This window comes from Lepeophtheirus salmonis, chromosome 6 (assembly GCF_016086655.4).
Source record: "Lepeophtheirus salmonis chromosome 6, UVic_Lsal_1.4, whole genome shotgun sequence".
NCBI classification, from domain to species: Eukaryota; Metazoa; Arthropoda; class Copepoda; order Siphonostomatoida; family Caligidae; genus Lepeophtheirus; species Lepeophtheirus salmonis.
The window spans coordinates 26,332,659-26,355,307 of NC_052136.2; the positions used below are offsets into that span (position 1 = coordinate 26,332,659).

General features: G+C 31.0%; 4 long non-coding RNA genes across 5 annotated transcripts; 2 read left to right on the forward strand and 2 right to left on the reverse strand.

Annotated features, from left to right (window-relative positions):
- Positions 1-1,413: 1,413 nt before the first annotated feature.
- On the reverse strand, positions 1,414-2,437 carry LOC121120510 (uncharacterized). The gene is made up of 2 exons (XR_005865083.2): positions 2,238-2,437; positions 1,414-2,163 (listed from the first exon to the last, which is right to left on the reverse strand). It is a non-coding gene; the product is annotated as an uncharacterized lncRNA (long non-coding RNA).
- On the forward strand, positions 2,409-3,140 carry LOC121120509 (uncharacterized). Its single transcript, XR_011780606.1, has 2 exons — positions 2,409-2,766; positions 2,843-3,140. It is a non-coding gene; the product is annotated as an uncharacterized lncRNA (long non-coding RNA).
- Positions 3,099-5,426, reverse strand: LOC121120511 (uncharacterized). 2 transcript variants are annotated; one of them, XR_005865085.2, is made up of 3 exons: positions 5,328-5,426; positions 4,262-4,988; positions 3,099-4,197 (listed from the first exon to the last, which is right to left on the reverse strand). It is a non-coding gene; the product is annotated as an uncharacterized lncRNA (long non-coding RNA). The 2 variants fall into 2 exon arrangements; XR_005865084.2 differs by having other exon boundaries at positions 4,262-5,388.
- Positions 5,427-19,337: 13,911 nt separating this feature from the next.
- LOC139905812 (uncharacterized) lies at positions 19,338-22,235 on the forward strand. Its single transcript, XR_011780879.1, has 3 exons — positions 19,338-21,003; positions 21,057-21,196; positions 21,259-22,235. It is a non-coding gene; the product is annotated as an uncharacterized lncRNA (long non-coding RNA).
- Positions 22,236-22,649: the final 414 nt, after the last annotated feature.

Here is a 22,649-nt window from a genome sequence, read left to right on the forward strand (position 1 = left end):
CGTCCTACTAAAGGATCTTTTTTACTTGGCAAATGATGAATGTAAACCTTTATTACATCGTTTTCCCCAGAATAAGCTAACAAAGAGATATCTAGATCAATGCCGTTCCACGAAAAAATTAGACACCAACTAAATATTCGAGGGTTTTCTATTTTCATTTTAGATCGGACGATTTCATTAATAAGAGATCTGATAAAAAGATCTGCCGTTCCATATGTCGGAGGAATTAAAAAAAAAAAAAAAAGAAGATTTTAAAACAAGAATCTATTTCTTCAATCTTTCCAACCTATCCCCAAAACTATCAATTAAGTATTCCTACCAGCTATTCTTCAGCAAAATCAAGGCATTCCTGGGAATCAAATTTGTTATATAATCAGATTGGTGGAATTTGAAGACTCCAATAAACTTAATGATTATGACGACTTCCTTGCAAAAATTTATAGTACTATAATTCCATCTGGATTCCTTCATTATAAGAATAAGACAAATTATTCATTTTTTATAATGAACTCAGGGGAACTGTTATAAAATTAACAACGGGAACTAAATTTTAGTACGTATCTTAAACAAAAGAAGCTTCCACTTTCAAAATTTAAGCATATAGTAAGAACGAATTAAGTTGATACAATTGATTGTATCCAAAATCTATTGCTTCATCTTAAAGAATTTCTTAATGCAGAAGAAGACGATGATGAAGACTCATTAGATATTATTTCAAAAATTGAATTTATGTGTTATGATGAAGCATATGCATCTAATGACAAATACAAGTTTGCCTTGGAGCAAATGAAGTTTGCTATAAATGGTAATGGATATAAATGTTATTCTCCGTACTTAATGACAGCTGCTTCTCTATGAATGACCACTAGTCCAGCTCCCTATCGTTTCATTCAGGAGAGTGGCGATCTTTCTCTACCATCTATCAAGTATTAAAATTATTTATACATGAATAATATAAATCATATAACTATTTCTAATAATTTTTTCAGACACTTGAGGAGATTTTCATCTAGTTTAACTGTAGAAGAAGGGTTTACGGAACATAAAAAAAGTATATTTAAAGGAGATAATTAAGAGTCTATCTTCTAAAGATCGAATAATAAATCTCATATTTTATTAAGTATATAGTTCTTGTCGCTATGGGTATTCAAACGGAAGGTTTTTCGGAAATGAGGAACAAGGAAACACTCAAAAAACAATTCTTTGCTTCATAGTGGTTCTAGCATGGTTCCTCTAATAAAAATATCTTCATCTATTATCAACAAGTGGTTTTGTATTAAAAATCTCACTGACCTTGGTTATCTTATTGTAACATCAATTTGCGATGGACATGCGACAAAAAAAAAGTTCGTAGAAGAGCTTGGATACAATAAGGAAACTAGCTTTTTTATTAACAAACTTGCCAAAAAATACTCCCTTTTATAAAATATTTTATATTTTTGACACAATTCACTTATTCAAGTCAATTTACACTAATTTTCTTAATAGAAATGAATTAAAATGCCCAGATTTTGATGGAAAAATAGTTCGTGCTAGTTTGTATCATGTAATTAAATTATACAAGTCAGAAATGTCATCTTCATTTCGTTATGCTCATCAACTCAATCATAAAGTCATCATTCCAAAAACAATCGAAAGATTTAACGTGAATTCAACCGTCAAGTTTTTTAGAGAACCAACAGAAGCTGTATTCCACTATTACTCTGGAGAAGAAGAAAAAAGCAACTAGATTTATACTGCAAATTTTATTAGCATAATACATTCCTTCTTCAATACAAATCTTACTATGCATCACAAAATACACGTGATAATTCTAGAACAGCCGTATATAGAAATGACCTAAGTCAATTACAATTTGTGCTAAGTTTTTTGGATTGTATAAGTTGTTTATATATTAGTAGAACACTAAATTTTTTTGGTTTTCTTCATTTTTCAGATCAGATCACTGAATGGAATCAATATGAAAAAAATGGTAGCTCACTAAGATGACTGAAACCGCATTAGTTCACACCGTAATATGACTAACCTTTGCTATTTTTTATTTGATGTTAGTGACCTGGATTATATATTACTCTGTAAGATAAACTCTCATCATGAGGAAAGAAGGTTTGGATTGTACAAACAGATAAATTGTGCTAAATTTTATGTTTCCATTCGTCAATTCTTCGAGTCGAAAAAAAAAAATCCGGTTAAAATCTCTCATAAGATTTAACAATATTGAAGTAAAAGAAATATACCAATGGAAGACAAGGTGAAGGATATAAACAATGGTAATCAAAGGATTGAAAAGTAACGTGACTCCTAAAGTCGTGCCTCTCTTCGTAGGTAAATTTAAAGATTTCTCAAATTTTTAGTGCAGGGAATATTTATCCCTCACTTTTATTGAGGAACAAGTGCTTCAATAGGGTACGTGCGTTGTTTACTTATATTCGTTTGTAAACAAATCACCCTTGAGTAGCGCCACATAGTGGAAAAATAATAAAACTCTTTGTATAATGATTTATTATGACTATTCGGCCAAAGAATACTAGTTACTAGCTAGAGAAAGACTTTAAACAAATTTTAATCTCCTGTTGACAAAAGTCCTTTAATTTTATTACTTGAGACTTTATCAAAGTGGTTTTATAAAGTGATAATTAAATAAAAAGTATTCATGACTTAAAGTGGGTTTTCCAATGATGAGTTGGACAACCCGAGAAGTTAATTTCAAGAATCTACTCTTTCCAAGAAATAAGATCCGTATGAAGTCCTCCTTAGTTCTCGCTAGTAATACTTGAATTATAATTTGGATTTAAATCCATTACAACTAATACATCTATTACTCAATGTTACCCATTACAAGGTTAAGCAACAAGAAAAATGTTTTTTTTTTCTTCGGAAAGAGTTTCTAGATGAGTATGGACTGCCTCTCCTCATTTCGATGCTAATATCAAATAAATTCAATCCTCGGAATCTGTTTCTTTAGTAAGCAAGGACTGACTCACCATGATAACGAAGAGATATCATCCTTTTGGATCTGGATATTTCCAGATAATATAGCCCATTCATGAATTCCTCATTCTCATCATGTTGAGGAAAGGGACCATAAATAAATACACTTTTTGCTTCAGATTCGAAATACATTTTTTTATTAGAACAAATTATTTTTTATTGCGTTTAAACATTACAAACAATACAAATTATTTGAAGCATTGAAGATATTCTGATCATAAAGGCTTTTTGCTTACTCCCTGTTAAGTTTTTTTAAACTCCTTTGATTTATTAGATTGATTCCAATTCTTTTCTTGTTCTCATGAATTTTATAATTTACCTCATAGAAATATTTATTGCCATACAGTTGAAAATTTTACATGCTATATTTAGAAAATATTAGTTAAAGTATGATTCTCCTCACATTCTACTTTGGCAATACCTGAAGCATAAGGATCATGAAAAATACTTCATTTGATTAGATATTGCGCGGTTATTTTTAAATTTGAAAAGTTTGAAAAACATAACAGCAATTTATTAGGGTTATGTCCATCAAAAATAGTTGATATCGACCTCATCCAGTAATTTTTGAGACATTATATATAGTCCAGTTGATGCTTGTTTAGTAGCTAAAAATGTATCTTAGGAGATAAATGTTACTTTGTCTCTGAGTCTTTCACATTAAACATGAGAAATCTTTAAAAAAAGTTAAGCTAAGAGCAGTCCATGGTAATTGTTTTTTCCATTCTTTTCTCTTGTAACTTCCAATTCGTGAGGATCGTATATTTATAATCATCCACCACGTCCAAGATATGCCCAATAAGTCCACCGTGACAATCTTTTTAACCATTTCTTTGTCTATAATGTCGAAGTGCAGCGATCGTTGACTAATGAAACAAACTAAGGGCTTCTTTGCGGATCTTTCTGTATAAAAACGTTTAAAAACTTTTCCATAACATAGTCAAAGCATACATCCATACGGTGCACCTCCTTTGTAAAGAATCTTTTAGAAGGAGGGATAATTGTGAAATGAGGAATGAGGTTTTGGAGACGCTTAATAACTGATTATATTTCCTCTTCAACATTGGTTTCAATTGAATTTTCAGAAACAAAATCGGAAGTAGACAAGGAATTCAAATAGTCCAGTATGTTCAATAAAATATCACACTCATTAATATGATTATTGTCAATTACATTTTTCAGTAGTTTAAATGAAAGTTCCTTTACCTGAAAAATTAAAATATACATGATCATTAATGCATGTACATTTTTGCACGACTAAAATACTGACCACATTCTAATTGATAAGTCTAAATTAACATTGGCACAAAATCCGATGAAAAATTCGTGTTAATCCAACATTTTAAAAATATGAAATATCAATGCCTGATCAATGGAGTCAAAGCGCTCATAAAACCTATCGGGTAAACGAGCTCTGTCCAGTTTTAAATTTAGTTTTGATATCGAAGAAATAATATCGGTCATTTTGAATACATGAATTTTATTCATAATATTTTCTTTTAAGATCCGAGTCGAAGAGAGAAATACTTTACTCTTCACTATTTTGGCTGGCTTGGGAAAATAGGCGGGGATGTTTGGAAAGTGTGTTGGTGTAGCATCCTTGTTTAATATTTTTATAGAGATATCCTTACGCCGATATTGCTCGTATCCTCAGATTGAATTTTATAGTCGGAAGATAAAAAATGGAGTCACATATAGCAGAATATTTTGAAAGCTCCTAATGGCTAATTGTTAAAAGACAGAGCTTTGATTCAAAGACTTTATCATTCCTTATCCTTTGGAAAAAATATGGGAACGTCTTTTGGCCGGAGGAGGATCCTTCTTCTCAGACTAAGCTAGCCGGTAGCCACTAAGCCATCCAGGCGCAACACAAAGTTTCCCCATTACTTGCATGAACTTGTACTTAAACAGTGCAGTCAAATTTCCTCCATTAGGTAAAAATGAATCCTACTTGGTAGACTTGTTTGGCGTGGTTGTGAGAGTTTTCCCTGCGTTATCTAAGAATTCATTGGTATAAATTATAATAATAATTATTTTTAAACTTAAAAATATCGCAATATTGCAATTTATGTAAAGATGAAATATTATTAAAATAGCCAAAAAATACACTGGTGTCAGACAACAGTTAACGTCATCTTAAAATATACTAGTGGCCTTTAGCAATGCAAGCGACAGTGAGTTACACCTCTGGCGGATAATGTATTTTTTAGTTTGCTCGTGCACTATAGGCTATTGCAAAAAACTTTTAAAACAGGGTAAGGTTCTTGAGCTCCCTGAAAAAATAAACAATTCTAATTTTTTTTATAGATGTTCACTGATGTGAGCAAAGTACATACTTCAACCATAGAGAAAGAAATATATAGAGGCGACAAGACGGGATATCTCGAAATGAATTTCTGCTGTTCACAAACAAGGGTCTAGAAGAAAGTCAGCTGTTGATTCTTATACTTTATATCACGTCTTTATCTTTCTGGTATCATGCAACCTTTCCTCCAAAAAGAAACAGAAAAAAGGCTCAAAATTATCTGGTTGTCAGCCAAATTAGTCAATCATACCACCGCTATTTAGATCTTATATATTTGCTGACTATTACTGTCATACTATTTCTTCCGCATTTTTAAAATAAATTACATATTATTAAAATCTACTTACTAATTTATTCGATAATGTATTATAATATTACCTAGTAATATTTGATTAAAAGAGTAATTATGATAAGTTATTAATCAACACGAAATTGTATTCCTGTTCTTTTGGAAACAGAGCATATGTATAGAATAACTTATTCCTTTGTATATTTATGAAAAATAATAAATTATGAAATAGTCATGACGTATCAAGGGAGAAGAGGGAATAGATAGCTAACAACAAAATACATAAGGTATTTTTGTGTTTGCGAGATAACGCCGTGATATACCTATTATTAGTATTTAATATCTATTTATTATTATTATTTAATATTTTAGCTTTTACTGTTTAAAATCTCTTGATCCATGTATTTTTCTCATAGTCATAGTTTTATCACTTATATGACTGATCCATAATCTGGAGTGAATTGAGTCGTTGACATCATGCACGTCTCTCTGGAATAGAAGTATGAATTTGTTTGAATGATGGGAGTACCATGACCTAGTCATTCTGTTAATGGTATGAGTTAAGACAACCTCCATATGTCTCTCAATTAATTTATTTTCAAATTGTTTCTGAGCATCAGGACTTCAACTTATATCGGATTCGGACTTGGACTCGGAGCATGATGACTCAGAGTCATGGGGACTTGGACAAAAAAAAAAGTATGTGCCATGGTCATCTAATGATCTCTGTGCAACTGCAATAGTAAAAAGGATGAGATATATTTTTTTCACGGAAGAATTCGTTTTTTGTTCAAAGTGATATCATCTCAACGTATTGATAATTTACTATGAAGTTGGAGGTGTCTGCTAAAATTATTGTAGTAAAAAGGTTGCGCACAAAAACGTTAGAGTAATATCGTTGTGTACATGGTCATTGTGAGACAAAAACGTTGTGGGTAATGTCATCGTGAAGCAATATCATTGTGAGTAATTTCATTGCAAGACAATATCATCGTGTGCAATCTCGTTGCAATTTGTATTATATTCGGACGATAAAACTATTGAATGATGAAGAAACGTGCCAGGGTGGAACCCTTCTAATCTATAATACACCCTGGCCCATAGTTTGTGTTGGTGAATTTTTGGGACCCGAGGAAAGTTGTATTTATCCGGCCCCTGTTCCTTGAGCATCAAGGTACCCTTCTAATATCCCAAAATACACCTCGGACCACAGGTAGTACAGCTGAAGTGCTGGGCCCCTAGGCAGTTTAAACTCCACTGCCGCCGTGTTTCTAAGCACCATGTAACCCCTCTATTTTGCTATAATATAACCTGCCTTACTAGTTGACTGGGCTCTGAGGAAAGTTGAATTTATCTGCCGTTGCTTTCCTGAACATCAAGCTAACCTTTAAACATCCCAAAATACACCTCGGACTACAGGTTGTACAGTAGAAGTGCTGGGTCCTGAGGCAGTTTAAACTCCCTCTATTTTGCTTTGTTTAGGTGAACCGCTAAACCCCGATACAAGTTGAATTTATTCGCCGCCTCTTCCCTGAGCATCAAGTAACCTTCTAATATCCCAAAATATCCCCTGGCTCACAGGTGAGGTGCTTGGTCCCAAGATAGTTTAAACTCAATAAAAAATGATTTATTTAGGTTTTCAAAATTTTAAGAACTAATGAATTATACGAATTAGGACTTTCAAAAAAATTCTTATGGTAGTATTCATCTTTTTTAATCAGGAATTACTCATTAACAAGTCTTATAAATTCGCAAGAAACATACATTTAAAATACTATATTCAAATGTCTATCAAATTTTGACTTATATTTCTAATTATTCGTCAAATGTAGAATAATTCAATGATTTTCTTTATCAGGGGCGTCTGCAGGATTATTTTTTGGGGGCTTTATTATTTTTTGAAAAAAATTATAACTTGGGACATATCATTAGGAAAAATAATAAATTTAGTGCATACCATAAGACGGATAAGGAAAGATAACTGTACTCTTCCATCGCCAGAGTCTAGACGTGGATTTGAAACCCCAGCCAACATTAGAGTTATAAACTTAGGAGAATCAATTTTATTGTATTGATCAATGGATGAAAATCGAATAATTATTTATTCAACTAAAAAGAGCATGGAAATAATGAACAAATAATTGATTTGTGAATGTAACTTTTAAAGTTAGTCCTATTATTTTTTTATCAATTATTTACGGTAGACGTACTTGTCATAGGTACAATAATTCCATGTGTATATGCACTTCTTTCTAACAAAATTCGTGGGACATAAGAGTAGATTTTAGGATGGATTAATGACAACACATAAGGAGTTACATTTAATCCCATCAGTGTATTAGCTGATTTTGAACTAAATATTGTATCTACAACTAAGGATGTTTTCCTTTTATTACAAGTAGTAGGATGTTTTTTTCATTTGGGTCAGTGTTGTTGAGGTAAGTTCAAAAGTCAGGGCTACGATAAATATCCAGAGTCGTAACCTACAAAGGGGGGGGGGGATAGGCCTACGTGGAAGCAAGTAAATGGAAGGATGGAGGACTAAACAAATAAAATGTATATTATTATTCGCGAGATTCCTCTACATAATAAAAAAGTCAAGATGGTTATGTACAAAATGATAGATTGGTAAAATTATTATAAATACAAGTTGTAACTCATACTAATATGCTACGACATACAAATATTTAAGTAAAAATACCTCACACCTGACCTAATATTAATCAGCTATTGCTGATTAATACTATACTTTTAACTTTTAATGTTTTTTGTAACACACATGAAAAACCCCTTGTTGATATCATATTCAACAAAAATGTGTCAAACTGAAACAATCACGTTGGTAATTGTGAGTAGATATTCGTATAGTATTGATTTAGCATCACCATACGTGCTAAATAATTAATTAGTCAATAAAAAACAACATTCTAGGGTTAAAACATTTTTTTATATATTTCGGATTAAGTGTGACTAATAATTTTATTCTATAATTCGTAACTTCTATTAAACCGATCAACATAATTGTCATTTAAAGAAAATCACCATGTGGCACAATAATTTAACTATCATCCACGAATAATCAAGATTTCTCAAAAAGTTACTAAATTATTAAAAAAATCAATAGAAATAATTCCACCTAGGTCTTTCCCAGGTTTCCGATCCATATTCTAAATGAGAATAATCCATATGTTTACAAATTTAACATGAATAATAGGGAGATTATATAGTTTATGTTGTCCTTTAAAAATTTCTACATTCAATGAAGCTAGCAGAATGATGAAAGAGTACCCAAAAAGATCAGTCCCAACTCCCGTGAAGTCTTCTCCTTTAAATAACAAAATACAAGTTATATAGTTTGGAATCAAGTCAAAAAATGGCTCATGAATTAAAGGTTTATTGTCATAACATTAGACAACAAAAATGATAGGAGAATGAAAATGACAATAAAAGACTTTTGTTATGAAAGATATTGTTTAAACAAATACATTTATAAAGTAGTGGAAGAAAGCATGTCCACAAATAGGAACTATGGGAAGGCGGAGTGACATTTGCCATATATGTTAAGATAATTCGGAAACTTTTGCCTCCTTGTGTAGGGAGTCCATCATAAAAAAAATCCTTAAGATGATTCAACAATAAAAATGGATATTTCCATAAAAATACTTTGGATTGTGTTCAAATGGAAAGGAAAGACTACAGCACACGAGTCAGTTATGCTAAATATATATAATAAGAATGAAGTCCAATTGTTGATTATGGACTTTTCGGAGGCTAAGTCCACTCCATATTCATCTATTCAAAGAAGAAAGACTCACTTTTTTATATTTATATAAAATCAATTTATTTGCTGTTGAACATGAAGGTTTCCTTGATGCTCAGGGAAGCGGCGGAGGAAGAATTTACTTTACTTTGAGGTGCAGCAGCAGCTCATATACACAACTTATGGGCTGGGTTTATTCTAGTATATTAGAAGGGGTCTTTGTTACTTAGAAAATACGGCAACGGTAGAGTTTAAACTGCCTTTCGTCCCAGCACAACACATCTACAACCTGAGGGCCAGGGTGTATTTAGGGATATTAGGAGGGTTGCTTGATGCTCAGGGAAGCGGGAGGGAAGAATTTAACCTACCTCAGGGTAGAGCATCTCATCTACACAGCCCATGGGTAAGGATGCATTATAGCATATTACAAGGGGTCCTTGGTGCTTAGAAAGGCGTCGGTGGTAGATTCGAAGTACATTATAACCACATACTACATTGGCGTGTTTATAAAAGGATCCTTAATGAATATAAAAATATTTTTCTGTTAAAGAAAACTCACTTATTTACTAATATGACATATATAGTATATCAATAATTCCTATTTATCATACAATCATTTTAAATGGAATAATAAAACTATAAAAAGATCTATTCAAAAAATATGCATATCCAAGGATTTTTGTTCCATTTGGTATTTTTTTACGTGATTCCATTTTGAAGTACTAAAATTCTCTACTCATCGTGAATGGATTGCTTTATTGTTTCGATTCTGGTATCTCATTTCTAAGGAAGGAGCCCACTCTACTCCCTTATGAGGTCTGGTAGTTTTCCTTGGATGCATTCTCCTCCCGTCGTCCCTCGTGGAATACAGAACTTGAATTCAAACATCTCTTGAGATGGATGATCATTTTAGAAGTATACTCCTTTAATTGCCTCGATCTTCTTTTAACGGGACATGACTTGATGAAATTGTCATTGAAATCGAAAAAAAATATGACGATAATGTTGATTATTTGCTAGAACCATCAAAAATAGGAATCTTTGGAGATACATATTTTTTAAAAAGATCTTTTTTTTTTTAAATTACACATTGAATATTTTCTATAATATAAGCAATGATATTCTTTATCAATATGTATTATGAATAATTTATAAGGGTCTGAAAAAGAGTGTCTTTTTTCATCATTTTCAATCTAAAATGGAAATATATCTGAGTTCAAAACAAGATGCTGAATCAATAAAAAAACTTTTTAATCATAAAAAACACTTTTACATAAGTTTTATTAATCCTACATTTAATTTGGGGATTGTTTTAAGTGTAAAAAAATGACTGTGAACGATAATAATCCCGAATTACTATAATCCCAGATATTTCAGAATTGACTGAAAGAAAAACTGAGATCAATCTTGGATTTCGCGCTCATAGATAAATTTGATACATTTGTACAAAAAATCCATCCCCCTAATTTGCTTGTGTTATTTATCCACAATTTTTAAAATGAATTACATATATATCTTTCATAAAATTAAAATCCTACCTAATATTTGATTGGATACTCTATTATATGTAATATTACTTTATAGTATTATATTAAAAGTGTAGCTATACATTTTTATTTGTATATGATAGCCAAAATTTCTTTATAGAAATAATAAGCTGGCTCATATATATATATATATATATACGACCAGGATCAACAAGAAATTGTATCCCTGTCCTTTTGGAAACGGAGTATAAGTATGAACCAACTTATGACTTTGAATATTTATCAAAAATAATCAAATATGAAATAGCCTTGACACATTAAGTGAGACGAGCTGATAAAAAATATGTCTTCCATTGCTCTCTTACAAAAATACAATCTTTATCTATGCTGCACATGTCCACAACGTACGTTGAAATAACACATTGCTTTTTGAAATAAATCTAAATGCGATCAATGTTATTAGTGGAATATAACTATTGACTATTAGCTACGTTACAAACATAGAAGGAAACTCAATAAGGTAATAATACTTACTTTTAGAGAGCTTTCTTTTTTATTTAAAAATAAAATACAAAATATATAGTTACATATTTATTTTTTCAATGTTTATTCAATTGGTCAGATGGAGTTGTACTGATTAAGTATATGTAAACATCATAGTCAGTGATGTAAATTGTGTTTTTTTTTAGCTGGCCTATTTTTTTTGGAATTATTTATCTTGAAGAATGATTTTTCTTTTCCTTTGCAATTTTCATTATAATTTAATACCTGAGTAGTGAACTTCCTTTCCTAAATAAAACCCATTATATAAAAAACATTAAATCGAATCTGTGATTTCATATTATAAGTAGTGTTGACATGTTTGTCTTGAAAAAACTACCTTTAAAACTTAGGAAAGGAAAAACGATTGATGTGGGCTCTTTTTATTCTTTGTTCACTATTAATAGGTCGTAATTATCTTAATTTCCCCCCAAAAGTAAGCATAATCACCTATATTTGGTGTAATGTTAAAAAAAACCAAAGTTCGTACACAATATTCTGCTATATTTTATTCTAAAAGGCGTTTATACATATATATTTTTTTATTACAAAATGATAAAAAATGGAACAATGAACGATAACATAAATATAATATAAGTAACGAAGCTCTTATTGATATATTATTTAACTATTAAAAAACACTTTTTTTGTCACATACTTGACGATGCAAAAGAGAAAAAAATTATTTCTCCCGATTAAGAATAGTATCGTTTTATTGTATACTTCATTGTGAAATGATAAAATCAATATAATACTATTACATATTCAATGATCATAATAAATCCCACAAAAATATGTAGTTTATGGGGTCATTATACATACAACTACATAATTTTAAGAAGAAGAAAGAAGTTTTACATAATGTACATCATTCAATCTGTTGTAAAAAAAAATATTTTTTTCTTAACCCCAAGGTATATATTTATAAATATTTAGATGTACAAAAATAAAATTAAATACATAACAGGAAATTTGCATTTGTATACAGAACATCATTTAACATTACAGTTAAAAATTAATTTCCTCTTAAAAGCACAAATGCTTCCCAATATCTTGTCTCAAAATCTAAAATATACTTGGAATTGTGTAGTATAAAATCTTTTATAATTTTTAAAAGGGGACAGGAAACAAAAGCGTGTTTGGCATTGTTATATATTTTTCCAAAGTCTTTATAATATGGAGAAAAACGTATCAACATACCTTTAAGAGCCTCTTTCCTAGCCATGGTAGAACTGTGGCCACATAAATCATTTGAACAATTCGTAGTTGTACCGGATGTAGTGAAAAAATCTTTACATATTCAATTTAGACCTTAATAATACGGATTTAAGCAACCAGTTATAAAAGGGTATATCAATATAATAAAAATAACTAATATGATGTCTTGGCTACCCTTGCCCTCTATGTAGCCTCCCTTGGAAGGAATGATGGCTTCCAAGCGGCCACAGAAAGCCTTGCACTCATTGCAGTCCTCAGACATGGCATCTTAGTGCTGGTCGACGGTGTCATTGAGGTTGATCATGTTTAGGTGACGGACGGTGTAGGCCTTGGACTCAACATACACCCAAAAAGTGAAGTCCAATGGGTTGGCATTTGGTGAGTTTGGGGCCACATTTTCTTTGCAGAAAGGCAAGTTGTCCTCCAATAACTTCTGAGCCTTTTTGGACATGTGTACTAGCGCACCATCCTGCTAGAACACCACGCTCATGTCTGGGCTGTTGGTCTGTACCCATGATAAAATGGAAATCTCTGTTGGTTTCTTGTCAGTGTCCAAAAGTGTGCGGACCGTCACGTTCAGGTGACATTTTCTCGGCTTCTAAGACACTTACAAAGATCTAGTTTTTCTTGTTTATTTTTAGTACTTGACTGGGACAATTTTACCATCTACCAATAGGAAGAATGGAAGTCTTTTCTGCATTGATTTTCATTCCTGAAAATAGAGAACAATTTATTAAAATAGGAGAGTAAAATCTTGATTCTTTTCATTACTTTCCGAATTTACCTCTACCGTCAGTGTTAGGTAATCTGCATAAAGATCAATCAAATGCTTTTTACTTCCTATTGAAACACCAAAATCTCCATATTTCCGCATAAGTGTACAACTAAATTGTTCCGTTGAAGCCACAAACAGTAACAGAGATACGGGATATCATTGTCTAGAGCTTTTTTTCATTTCAACGGAATTAATGGTTTTCCCGATATTTCGTGAAATATCGGCAATATGTCGTTTTTTTAAAATAAACCTTTTTGTTCTGAATCCAACTTTTTGTTAAATATAGGCTCGATTTGTTTTGCTAGAACACCTCCCAAAATTCTGTATAATTAATTAAATATTTTTCAAAGGCCTCCATTGACTAAGTGATGCCCCATTACCTTTTTTGCGGATGAGGGAAATTCTACCTCGAGTTAGAGCAGAGGAGAGCATTCCATTTTTTTTTTCCATCTCAAGTCTAAATCTAAGTAAATAGGGAACAATATAATCAGTACATAAGGTCTATATTTTTCATTTTATATTGTCAGGTCCAGAAGCATTGTCATTTCAGTAAAACTGATTGATATAGTCCAATTTATTATCGTATGTGAAGATAGAACAAGATTCCATTTTTTTTGGTACACTCCTAGAGGATCCCAATATTCCTTGATAATTATCTGAAACACTTTGAGAATTTATATCTTCTTAACTATTCTATTTCAAGGTGCAGAGTCCCCATAATTTTTATCAAGCTTCTTTTTTAGCGTTTTGCCTTTCATAAAGTAATGTTTAATCAACACACGAATTAGTTTTCGTCTGTTACTTGAATAATCACTCCACTTCCTCGATTCAAACGAATGCCAAACAAACAGAAATGGACCAATCTGGCTGGAAGTTGGTGAGTGTTCTTCCAAGAGATGCTACTAACTAAACATAACCTCGATACGCGAAAGTAGTGCAATTATTATAAAATATGAATTAAAATCAGTTAAACAATGTTTTATTAATTCAAATTAAATATGATAGGAAGTTGTTTAATATTTATTTCCAAAAATAATATATAGTATCGTCGTTGTCTTCCATTTAGTAGTAAATTATATTTCACAAATATTACAATTGAATGTTTTTAAACTTTTATTTTTATATCCTATATAACTATTCTAATAATAAAAAAAAATATTTGAACACAAAAGAAAGCATGAATAATTTTTATCAAAATTAAATAAGTATAACTTGTATTATTTGACAAATTATCGTCAATTTCTATGAACAAGTATTTTTTTCTTACGATTTTGATACGCCGCAAATCGCAATTAAATTACTCCGAAATTGATTGTCAAAATATGTTAATTAGAAATTGATAGATGTTTTAATATATCTGAAAGCAAATAAAGATTTAAACTTGAACTAAAATTCTTAGTTATTTTAACTCATCCCACAAATTTGAATACAACCCCTATAACTGACTCAAATATGTCTTTTAAATATTGGTCAGTAAGAATTTATAGGTATATATGAAATGAAAAAATAAATTGGGATTTTGTCCCTTCCTTGATTTCAGTTTATACTTTTTTGTTTTTTTGTTTACACGTCACATTTCTTCTCATGCATCCTGTTGAAACTTAAAGAGGGCACATAAAAAAGCGCCATGTACAATAACAAATTATACATTTCGTTACCTCTATTGTATCACACAACCTTTCAAACGAAAAGAAACAGAAAAAAGGCCCAAAATCAGTTGGTAGTTGGCCAATAGGGTAGGTTGATTTTGGAATTAAGTCATTGGACAGTCCTAGAAAGTAGGATATCGATGTCTGAAACATAGCTATCTACTTTTCCCGTTTCATTATGGACTCACCATTTGAGGAATATCAAAAAATTACGACAAGAGTAATCCTCAATCATTAGAATAATTTAATTTAATCGGAACTTTGAAAAAACTCAATTCTCAAAACCTCACCTTTTCTAATTCATATGAATATTAAATAATGAATAATAAACGATACAAATGTTACATGATCCAGAAAATAAAATAAAATATAAACCCTCACGGATGCTTCATTCTGTATTGTGTTTTAAGAATTTATAGACATTTCAAAAGAAAATGCTAAGAAAAAGAAATGAAGTGCTAACTAGAAGTGAAAGTTTTAAAAAGTTCGGTGGTCATTCTTGTCCTCTTAATAAGACAAATCCTCCTACCCTCCGTCAAGTTATTCAATATAACAATTTTCTTCTTAAAAGTAAACCGAATGTGAAAGACAATACTTAAACTGCCTGACCTTCCCACACATTTTCAGTCTGTTGAAAGGGCAGTCAAAATGATAAGTAAAGAATCTCATTCTGTGTATTGACTAGAATTTAGACATAAACATATACTTGTCAAACAATTAAGCCGTCAGATGAGAAATTGTTTTACTTCTAAGGGCCACTAAAAAGAAAATTTTAACATTATGAAATTTTAAATATTATATTAATAATCTAAAAATAAAACACAATTTGTATTGTAAGCTGTTTTACATGAAAACTTTATTACCATTTAAATTTAGGTAAAGTATTAAAACTAATTATGAGTTGAAAATCTTGAAACAAATTCTCACAAAAAAGATTTCTTTTAATATAAATGATATTACAAATGTTAAAATATATAATTTGTATAGTAATATAGATATATTCTTCAAGTTCTCACAAATAGATGGATGCAAATTACCTAGTGAGCTAACAAAATAAATATAATTTATTTCCCCTTTTCATATATTTCAATGATGCATATTTCTTTATTTAAAGGGTGAATATAGGGGATCTTTAAGGCAATTTACTTAAAAAACTATTTGAGTTACGGATTCAAAATTTTCTTCTTTGTTATTTTATGAGCAAATTCTCACTATCAGGGCCTGTCCAAAATTAAAAAAAAAAAAAAAAAAGTCAAATGGACCTACCCTAATAGCCAATGCTTCCCAACTATGGAAGTTTTATTTAATAATTGTTGGGAATTGTTCGTTGCTAACAAAGAGTTTATTATATTTCAACTAATCAACGTTCAAAACACTGATTAGGAGAAAAAGAGCAGAAAAATCGACAGCTAACAACGAAATACCCCTTGAAATAACGTCGCGTATACCATACATTTGTAGAGATAGAAAAAGATCAGGGATATTATGTATTCTTGAGCATAGAGTCTATGATTAGTGAGGTTAAAAGCCCTTGATGTGAAGGGCATTTGCACAATGCCAATACAGGATTTTTCCTATAAAGGAGATTAGATACACTGAGTGAGGCACAAAGAGCCGAGGTACCTTTCAAAGTTTATAGATGCTTCATATTCAAATTAATTGATTAGTTATCACAATATTATAATAAATATTATTATTAACAACTCAATTAGCCCCTCCACCCACCCCCTCAGAATATTATTTTAATATATGTTCAACGCAAACTAAGCACCTTATTTTATTAAATTTCTTAATAAATATTAAAAAAATAAATTGACCAAAAGTCACGTCACTTTGTGTAATAATAAAAGTTTGAGGGGGAAAAATATGGCTGATGGGTAATTTAGTCTCTAGAGTGTTCACTAACTATAATAAATTTTACGAATTTTATGAAAAACTCAGATTTTTCAAGGGAAATGACCATACCAACTGTTCTAATTGTGAATAAAACAACGTTTAACGTTTTTCGATGTTCATATATTGACTTGGTACACACACTCTTTTGAAATTCCTTGTAAAAATTAATTGCTTAGTCGTAGAAATGTTTGAGCAGAATTTTTTAAACTAAAAGGCATCATCAGGTAGAAATATTCAGCATTTTTAGGGACAAAATAAACTATAGATTCTCCCTTTCATTAATATTAAATGAATAAACTTTTGGATTTTTTGAATTATAATATGGATGGGAAACCTGTGAAAGACTTAGATGGTATACCGTTTGTAAAAGATAAACTGGTGGGAAAAAGTATGCCCCTGACTCCCATTTCACCGTAAACACATCCATCCCTAGTGCTTTCTTGTCTGGGACCTATGAATAATAATGTTCTATCTCATAACAGTCCTTGTGCGAAAAATAGTCAGTGACTGGCAGGAACAATGTCTTTGTCATATGAGAAAAAATCTGGGACAATAGCACAAATTTCCAAGTACTTAGAGCCTTGTGAGACAGAAAATCTGCCTTGGCATTTTCCTTGTTCGGAGTCCAACAAAAAAGGGCCAAATACCTTATCAAATTCTCAAAGACCCTTACTGCAAGATCTGACAAGTCCTGCTCTTGGTTCCTCCCATTTTCTTTAATTAAAGAAGGGCGGTTGTATTATCAATATAAAACAGTACACATAACTTAGGTTCAATAAACTCTAACTTTGAAAAACTGCCGAGAGGTCTAAAATATTTATATGAAGGCATTTTTCCTTCTTCAAAATGCCTTTTACAGCTCTTCTATCTGAGAAAGAAATCCCGTATCCTTGGAGGGATGCATAAATATATATTTGTGGATCGCAAGGTAGTTCATTAGCTTGCTACTTTGAGTGCCCTCTATTTTGCTCACACGATCAATTGAAAAGTCACCAACCCACCAACTGAACTGTTTTAAAAAAAAGAACTGAATCTTTCGAAATAACTTATTCAACAAAATAACTGAATCCTTTACAAATTATTCTCATTTCGTACATTCAGATAGCAGTTCATATATTCGTCTACTCTAACTATTGAATGAAAAAATTCTTCCACAGCCGCTTCTGTGCATCATAAATCCCATTTTATATACAAAAATACATCCTGGTCTACCGTTTGTAGAGGTTTTCTTAACTAAATATCATTTATTAACTAAAATGAAAACCTATATTAATATTGGGCTTACTAGAGGACAAGTTAAAGATGTTATCCCATAATATATGCGATATGAAAGTTTTAGGATATAAGGAATGTTAACTGAGCCAAACTAAAGTCAGCTTGTATTTCTTAATACCTATTTGGATTAAATGCAATTTGATGCAAATGAATACCGTAAATTAGTAATCAATGATACACAACATTTTTAAAATTTATATTTTATAGACATTTATTTATATTATAAATTATTTATATTTTATAAAATTGTTTATATTGAGCGATTTACTTCCAAATATTTAATACAGCTTCTTTTAATAGAAGTGAAGGTTAAATATATCACAATTAACTGTGTTATACAATAGAAGGAGGTTTCTGACACCCTATCCAAGTACCTACAAAAACACTTATTTGATTCAATTTGGAGGCCAGTACAGTGTTTCTGATCGTTTATGTATCCGAAATGGTTCTTTGTGCAACAATTTCCTTAAAATGGAAATGAGGATTATATTCTTCTGTACAACTTGCAGAAGGAATTTAGTGAAACTTTTAAAATTCAGCATTACAACTTTATTTTCTCCTTAACTAACAGTAAATTTAATTTTCAAATGGCTAGATAAGTCACAGAAACAGTTTTTGAAGACTGAGACTTTTCAAAAATCTTTTTTTTTTATCTATACACAACAGATCATCCAAAATATGAGATACCCTAGTACACGTGTTAAGATATTAATAGTTTATATGAAATCTTGACTTTATTTTTATAGTTTAGTATCATTTACATTTAGTAAAACAAGAATGAATATAATCTATTTCGATTGGCTCTTTAAGAAGGAAGTTCCTCATAACTTCATAATTAACGATCTCCAATGTTCTTTCCTAGGCATGGACTTTCCCAGTTTGAATTTGGCTGTTTAATAAAAATAATAGTGATTATTATGTTAGTAAATTATATTTCAACCTTTAACCTCAAACTGTTAAGATCTCCTTATCCTATTCAATCCTCAAAGCTCGACAACTCAACAGATTAATCGGGTTCTTGTATTTATCAACCACTAAAAATCATGTTTTATTTCGGAAGGGTCTTGAAACCATGTTTTTACTTCCGTTCGTTTGTATCCAAAATCCTCCCAGTAATATGAAGATGGTTCATTACCACAAAAAACAGAGTTGTTTCACAAGGCACACTGAGGGAAGCACAAGTGAAGGCTCGAAGTGAGCACAGCACAATCGATGATTGTGATAAGTTAATAAAATATTTAGATATATTTAATATTATATATCATATTCAGAAATGTGTTCAGATTTTCATGGAAGAAGGTCCCCATCTTGATTTATTTCTATAACTCTAGTACAATACTTTCTATGACCTCTTGATAAAGAAGTGGACTGCATATGAATGTGAATTATTCTTCGCAACGGACCCTAGTAGTAGTATTCCGTGATTCCTTCAAAATACTTTGAAACCTACGTATTGAAGTTTGAATAGTTGTAATTGGATGTGAAGGTGATGAATGATATATTCCAGAAATTGATGATTGTCGATGGATGATAAGGAGTAGAAGCGAGTAGTAATAACTAATATATGATAAAATAGAGGATTTAGAAGGGTTTACTTGTATTTTCCAAGGTATAAATAATATTAAGAGATTGGGATTCCATTTCTACTCACTATTAAAGATTTATCATGACGTCATTTCTAATCCATTAACGCCATAAAGCATTCGCATCCGTCTCCCCTCCAGGCCGAGTGCCGACTTGTCCTAGCTATGCCCTCCCTCTACAGCCCTACACAAAAACTACTAACTTGTGTTGAAAAATACACCGAATTGCGTACCCAAATATCCCTCTTCAAAGTGGCAATGAAATGTACGAGACAGAATTTTACAGGAAATGAAATTACTAGGAATGAAAAGACAGGGGATGAATTTGATGGGAATGAAATTGCCGGTCACGGTACCATAGAAGGTATGACTTGGTTTCGTATTTTCAAAAACACACAATCTCTTCAAATATTCAATTCTACTATCTCCCTCGGTAAAAATGTAATTTTCCCTAGGAGAGAATAGGATTGTAATATTTACTAGTAGAATTATTGATTTCCCTAGGAGATATCATGATCATATTCAGTCCTAGGACAGATTAATATCATGAGTAAGGGTGATAATTTTGGTAAGAATAGAAAAGCGTGCGAGGAGAAAAGAAGAATTACTTATGGCATCATTGATTAAATAATATACATCTTCTTCTATCAATCATGAACGTTATCATTCCCGCCTTTATTATTCAATATTAATATAATATGAGATGGTGATAGTCGATAGAGAACTGAATAAAATCCCCAAAATGACGTCGCCTTCTGTCTGGATTTATGAAAATGGAGGCCCAGGAATTTGGAAAATACTTACCGGATGAGAAACAGATGGTTTGTCGGATTTGTCGATATAAATGTGCCTTTAGTCCCCTGTCTAGAATTACACGCCACTCATTATCCTCATCTCGTAACAAGAGTATGGATATTCATCTATAAAATCAATTTGACGATGAATACATCAAGTCAGACTTTAACTTTGATCTCACAACGATGCTTATTGCATGTAATATAACCTTATCCATTGCTAATCATCTACGTTCAAAAAATTTATGGAGAAATACAAGGGTAAACATATCCCTTCCCGAGGAACCATCATTAAATTAATGGAGGATGTTGGTACTGATGTCATATATAGAAATACATATAAAAATGTTTTGAGCCATCCACACCAAATGACGATCAAGTTATCAGTAAAAAGTATTTACGAATATCGAAATGGAACTCTGAATTTTGTACTATCTCACAGTGAGTATTCAATTTTTTTTTAAATCTAACCATAAAATATGATTCTATTTTAGCTAAACATATCAAGAATTATGATACACAACTCAGTAAAGGGCAAAAACAACTGCTTAAATGGTCACAACAACGGGGGTAGTAGCTTTGGATGGTTTGCAACTAGTTTGTCTGAGACTACTTACTTCGCTTTAAGACTTGGGTATGATAATTATGTTTTCCAATATTGCATAGTCAATAAATATTACTTTTTTATCACTTAAGGCTTAGCTATGGTTGATGGGCTCCAAGAAATGGTGTTCAGAAAACTCATAAAAGGCAAAAACAACTGTTTAAATGGTCACAACAACGAGGGTAGTTACATTGGGTGTTGCATTATAATTAACAATTGTGTATATCTATCATGATAATAGTATGTTGTTATATAAGCATACCTAAATAACGGGGGAAAATCTTTTTTGATGCTCTAAATAGGGAGTAATATCGCCGGACATTACTACATAATTAGCTTTTGCTCTAAATCTTTACGATGAATTTATTTATAACATTTTTTTATTAGTATATTTATTGTCTAATTTTATGATTTCGACATTTACTTTATTATTAATAATTAGTTAGATCTCATCGGTAGAGATATATCTATCCTGTGCACAATTGTATATAGCAACTTCCACATGAAGAAGAGGAGTGATTATCTTTTTGATTAAACTCCACGTCTCGCTTGTGTATTGCAACCTAAAGTTATGACATATTTAACTGAATTCCGATGTTAGAACAAGAAAAAATTATCTGGATCAATCTATTATTTCAATATTCTGTATTTATAATTTATTATTATTAATAGTTATATGATTTTAATTGTTTAATTTTGTATATTTAACTTAAATGTTTAATGGTTTATTTTTTAGTATGTAGATTATATTTAATTAAAGCCTTCTTTTTTAAACTTTGAGCTTCAAATATATTTCAAATACTCTACTTTGTCGTTTCATTAGCTATTATTCTGAGAATAAGGTTCATAATGAATTACAATTTCATGGAGTGTGACGTTATAAAATCTACTGTAACGGATAAAAAACGTCGAAGTCAATTATACGTAGTATATCTTCATTAAACATTTTGCTAATAAATACATTCGTTATACCCTCAAAAATCATAATAAAGCAGGCAGATGATAATCACATCAGTATTTTAAACAATGATACCATATGTCTTTTTTCCCCCTTCTCCTTGCACGCGTTTTTCTCTACAATATTATCAACTATAATCATGAGCTCTTCTAGCACAATCAACGATTCTACTCTCTCCTTCTCTCTCATAATGATAAAACAATGCTCATTTAGCTTGCAACAGTAGCACCCTCCGCTCGTAATAAATATAATTAAGGTGCACAAGAGTTGTGTATGATTTTATTTATAAATTGCACCCTCTGATTTTTTTACATACATACTTATATTTTATTAAAAGTTTAATTAATGCAAGGGTAATAGAAATACAAGGTTATACCATAACACGTGTACGACTGATTTTTGACTTCCACTAGGTTCACCTCCTCTATTGCTCTAACATTCAACAGTTCTGCAATTTCATTATCAACTACTAGTTGCACTACACTGTCCTGTTTCGAGTTCGTTTAAAACAAACTTGTTTACCTA